The following is a 6,000-nucleotide window of genomic DNA, read 5'->3' as shown; positions in this document are numbered from 1 at the left end:
CTATTTTCCCGCTTTGTATTTTTAGTAACTGGTTGTATGATAGTTGTTTTTCCTTGACTGTTTTGGCCGTTAACTTTATCACTTCAGCCGGCACTATCCATAAAGGTCTCCTCTCATCACCATATTTCTTGTACTTTATCCACACATTTAATAAGCTACTCCTTATATAATGGTGAGAGAAAAGACCGTCCATCTTCTTTTTTCCATAGTACAAATATGCATGCCAGCCGAATTTTTTTCCATGGCCTTCTAACATTAGAAGTTTTTTATTTAATAACGTTATCCATTCTTTTAACCATACTAAACAAATTGCTTCATGATACAGTTTCAAATCTGGTAATTGGAATCCACCTCTCTCTTTCGCATCTATCAGGACTTTCATTTTAATTCTAGGTTTCCTCCCGGCCCACACGAATTCCGAAATTTTTCTTCGCCATTTATCAAATTGCTTAGCATCTTTCACAATGGGGATGGTTTGAAACAGATACATAATCCTTGGTAAAATATTCATTTTTACTGCAGCTATTCTACCCAACAGTGACAAATTGAGCTTGTTCCACTTTAGCATATCTTCTTCTATTTTACGCCATAGCTTTTCATAATTGTTCTTAAACAAATCAATATTTTTCATTGTTATCTCTACCCCTAGGTATTTTACCTTAGAGGTAACTTCACAACCCGTTAGTCTTTGTAGTTCTTGTTGTCTATTTTTCTGCATATTCTTACATAAGATTTTTGATTTTTCTTTGTTTATATAAAGTCCCGCCAACTCCCCAAACTCTTGTATTCTCATTAACAACAAAGGTGTAACTTGTAAAGGATTTTCATTTATAAACATTATATCATCTGCAAATGCTCTGTATTTATAGGTAAATCCTTTTATTTGTAGTCCTTCTAAATCTTTTTCTTCTTGAATCTGCATTAGTAAAATTTCAAGAGTCATTATAAACAGCAATGGCGAAAGCGGGCAGCCTTGTCTGGTACCTTTACTAATTTTCATTTCATCTGTAAGATCTGCGTTGATGCACAGCCTTGCACTTTGTTCAGAATATATTGCCTTTATCATTCTTATAAAACTTTCTCCAAGCTCCATTTTTTCCATCACTGCAAACATAAAGTCCCAATTTAAATTGTCAAATGCTTTTTCTGCATCCGCAAAGAATAGCGCTACTTCCTTTTCTGGATGTCTTTCATAATATTCTACAATATTTACAACAGTTCTAATATTGTCTCTTATTTGTCTTTTGGGAAGAAAACCGGCTTGGTCCTCTTTTATAAAATTTATCAAATATTGCTTAAGACGTTCTGCCAGAATTCTTGTAAATATTTTATAATCATTGTTCAAAAGTGAAATTGGTCTGTAATTTTTCACATTTGTAACATCTCTTTCTTCTTTAGGTATCAAAGAAATAACAGCTTCTTTCCATGTATTTGGTACCTTCCCTTTGACTCTTATTGCATTCATCAGCTTCTGTAATTTTGGTATTAATTCATCTTTAAACATTTTAAAATACTTGGCTGTATAACCGTCTGGCCCGGGAGCTTTATCATTTTTCATCACGTTGATTGCTGCCTCAATTTCTATTTTTTCAATTGGGTCATTCAAAATTTTTCTCATATTCTCAGTTAATGGCTCAATTTTTATTAATGGAAATTGTTACCATATGTTATCAATAAAATTGTTTAAAAGAAAAACAGCTGAATGGCAGGGTGGCACTCTCTGCCACTCAGCTGTTTTGGACTGTTTTGTACAGTCCCTTTAAACTTGAAAGCAACTGCATGAGACAGCCTGAAAAACAGCTGAGTTGCAGGGAGCACCTCCCCATCATTCTGCTGTTTTTCAGATTGTCTCATGCAGTCTATTTCAAGTCTCAAGGGACTGCACAAGATGGCCCAAAACAGCTAAGCAGAGGGAAGCATGCTGCTCCCATCTCTCAGTTATTTTTCAAGCTTTCTGCAAACCTCATTTAAACGGACTGCAGTCCTTTTTAACAGGGTTTGTGAAGCCAAAAATCAGTTTAGTTCATGAAGCAACCTCCCAGTTTGGTTCATGATTCATTTCATGATTTGGCCACAAATAGGGTTGCCAAGTCCAATTCAAGAAATATCTGGGGACTTTGGGGGTGGAGCCAGGAGACTTTGGGTGTGGAGCCAGGAGCAAGGGTGTGACAAGCATAATTGAACTCCAAGGGAGTTCTGGCCATATTTAAAGGGACAGCACACCTATGCCTTTCTTCCATAGAAAATAATGAAGGATAGGGGCACCTTCTTTGGGGCTCATAGAATTGGACCCCCTGGTCCAATCCTTTTGAAACTTGGGAGGTATTTTGGGGAGAGGCACTAGATGCTATACTAAAAATTTGGCACCTCTACCTCAAAAAACAGTCCCCCCAGAGCCCCCAATACCCGCAGATCAATTCCCCATCATTCCCTATGGGAATCGTTCATGGAGGTGCATAATGGCTGTGGGGGTGGGGCTTCCCCCGCGGGCCAGCTGGCTGGGGGAGGGGGGAAGCCTGTAAAACCGGGGGATCCCCCGCTGGGACCTGGGGATTGGGAAGCCTAGCCACAAACCATGAACTGACACAAACCACGTTTTCCTTATTCATTCCCATCCCTAATCTGGGTAAGGGGACACCTGCTGTTTGTGGTAGCATTATGGCTGTAGTTGCTACTTGGGAATGAAGGGCAGATGCTTTTAGCTTCTGATGGATGCCCTTTTGGTGAGCCAGTTTGGTGTAGTGGTTGTGTGAGGGCTCTTATCTGGGAGAACCGGGTTTGATTCCCCACTCCTCCACTTGCACCTGCTGGAATGGCCTTGGGTTAACCATAGCTCTGGCAGAGGTTGTCCTTGAAAGGGCAGCTGCTGTGAGAGCCCTCTCCAGCCCCACCCACCTCACAGGGTGTCTGTTGTGGGGGAGGAAGGTAAAGGAGATTGTGAGCCGCTCTGAGACTCTTTGGAGTGGAGGGCGGGATATAAATCCAATTTCTTCTTCTTCTTCTTCTTCTTCTTCTTCTTCTTCTTTAGGAAGGCCAACCAGTGACCCAGGCCAGGGTTGATGGGATTGACATGCTTGCATTGGCACCACCTCATGAAGGCTTTCCTAATTGTGGAGGCCTTCCTGGTGGCCATGATGCTCATGGTGACCTCTAAGGAGTGGCCTAGATTCAGGAACCCATTCCTTTTAAGAGCCACATGGTCAGATGGAGCCACTCTGGATCCCGGTGCCAAACTGGACCCTGCTGCAACATATCTGAGCTAACTGGAATCTTCCAAGGGGCTTTTACTGAGAGCTCAACTAAGAATGGAAACCATGGTCTACAAGCTAAATCTGGAGCCACAAAGATCACTTCTGCCTCCTCCTGACATATCTTCCACAGAGCTTTCAGGATAATTGGGAGGGGCTCCAGTACAGTAGACCTTTGGGCCACGGAGAGATTAGAATATTTGCTTGTTCTGACCAAAGGTGACAGTATCTGGAGAAGAATTTTGATAGTTGATGTTGGATGCTGAGGCAAACAGATTGACCTCGAGTCCCAGATCTGGCCTCAATTTGTGGGAAGATCTCCTGTTTAATGGACCATTTGTTTTCATTAGCTCCACTCCTGAAGTCCCCATCAGGAAATATCTGATGGACTTCAGGAGTGGAGCCAGGTGACTTTCCTGTTCCCTAAATAAATGAATAAAAATATAGCAGTGCTGTTCCCCTGAATACAGTCTTCATTTTTTCATCCTCTTTTTTTGTCTACCCTGGCAGCTGCGCTTCCACTAAATAAAATTGAAATTTCTCACACACACCCCTCCCAGTCCCCTCATCAGGATTTAGAAGCATTTCCAAGCATGGGTTTTTAAAGGGACATGCACACACACTCACAAAGCAGCCAAAATAAACAGAGTTTGCAAGCCCACATTTTTGTGACCTCACTGGGGCAATTTACTCATTGGAGTTGCTGGATGTAACAATCTGCTGTGTTTCAACCAGCTTCTTCAGACAGGAATAGAAAAGAAGAGCAGCCTAGGGGGTGGAGTTTTCCTCCATCCCATAATGAGGTTATAGCTAACTCTTTCCTATCCATTTTACTATAGAAACAACTTTTGAAGCAAATACAAAACAGAGTGATTCTGCTATTTGCCTTTCTCACAGCTTCAAACACTGGTGGCTCTGCCTGCTTGCCCCACCCCCTGCTTTCCTGCTGCTGAGATTTGAAGGCACATACACATTCCAAAGCACAAACAGTTGCAAGTGTTTTCTAAGCCTGCCAAGGTTTAAAGGCACATGGTTGCAGGGCTTTTCCCCTCCAGCCAGCTGGCTGGTGGCTGGGAGGAGCCTGCAAAACTGAGGGATCCCCTGCTGGGACCTTGGGACCGGCAATGCTAGTTTTATTGCTTAGCCAGTCTGCCTGGATGTTCAGGGAACCTTGGATGTGTTCTGCTGAGATGGACTGTATGTTTCTCCACCCAGGAAGGGATGAACTGGGCCTCTGTTTGTATGGTGGATGATCTGGAACCCTTCTCATTGTTATTGTGGATCTTGGCTGAAATATTGTATGTCCTGATAAGTACATGCAGGCCCCTGACATCTGTCTGGACGTAGGTGATAGGCTTGCCAGTCCCCAGGTTCAGTCAAAGGATCCCCTGGTTTTGCAGGCTCCTTCCCACTGCCAGCCAGCTGGTCTGCAGGGGAAGTCCTGCCTCAACAGCCACCATGTGTATTTCCACCTCAGAAAGCTTAGAAAAAGCTTGGAAACTTAGAAGAAGCTTGAAAATTTGGAAGGCCTTTAAATCTCAATAGGAGCAAGGTTGAATGGGGGTGGGGAAAGCTGGCAGAGCCATGTATATGTTCCCCGTGAGTTTGTGAAGTTGTGAGAAAGGAAGAGAGCCCAGTCCCTCCATTTGTTTTACCTTCTTTTCAGAAGTAATTTTCATAGTAAAGAGCAACCTAGATCCTTTCATTTTCTGTGTTAGTCTGAAGAAGTTGGTGGAAATACAGCAGATGGTTACATTCAGCAGCTCCCATGAGCTTGCAAACTGCATTTATTTTGGCTGCTTTGTGAGTGTGTGTGTGTTTCGTTTAGTGGAAGTGCAGCCACAGCCAGCTGCTGGTAGACAAGGGAATGAAGATTGTATTCGGAGGGACTGCACTGCTGTATTTTTATTTATTTATTTAAGGAAATGGGAAAGTCTCCTGGCTCTACCCTCAAAATCCCCAGGTATTTTCTGAATTAGACCTGGAAACTCTAGTAGGTGAACACTCTTCTGATGGCTTTGAATTTAAAAACATTGAAGTGCATTGTCTTTTCCTTCAATGTCCTTGGGCAGGATGGCTGAGCAACAACAATCCCCAACCTGAGAGATTTGTAAAGAGTTGGAAGATGTGCTCTAGGCCAAGGGTGGCGATAGGATTGACCATGTCTCAGTTTGTTGGAGTCAGTCCACAAGAACATGCTCTGTCTCAGAGACAGCATTAGGCTCAGGGTTTTGTTGCTTTTTGCAATAGCTTTAGTTGATAAGGCTGGAGAAATCACTGAAGTAGTCTGGTATGGCAGTGGGCCCACAGATCTGTCCATATGCAGGAGATCATTAGGCCCTGAAGCCATGCCAGGGACACTTGCAGGATGGTCCTGGCTTTGACCATAACTGTGGCTAAGCTCAAAGTCCTGGAGGCCTTGTCTTCAAACAAAGACCTTCTATGATCCTGACCAAATGTGTTTCAACCTTATGCCCTTCCTCAGTGGCCAAGAAAATAATTACACAATGGCTCCAGACATTGCACAAATATTACAATAATTAATCAATATAGGGCCAAGTTGGAATTGTGTTTTAATCAATATCCATGACTTCAGGCAGAGAGATGCTCAGAAGGCTTGTTTGAAATCACCTTCTGACCAAGTCAGGTACCCATTCAGTTGGTACCTTCCTAATCTAGTCCAAATAAATCAACTGAAAGTGCAGTATAGAAACAATGTAGCATAGTAATGTATAGCTGTAAACACATAAGG

This window comes from Heteronotia binoei, unplaced genomic scaffold, assembly GCF_032191835.1.
Source record: "Heteronotia binoei isolate CCM8104 ecotype False Entrance Well unplaced genomic scaffold, APGP_CSIRO_Hbin_v1 ptg000323l, whole genome shotgun sequence".
In the NCBI taxonomy this organism is placed as follows: domain Eukaryota; kingdom Metazoa; phylum Chordata; class Lepidosauria; order Squamata; family Gekkonidae; genus Heteronotia; species Heteronotia binoei.
Note: the sequence above shows the minus strand (reverse complement) of the source record.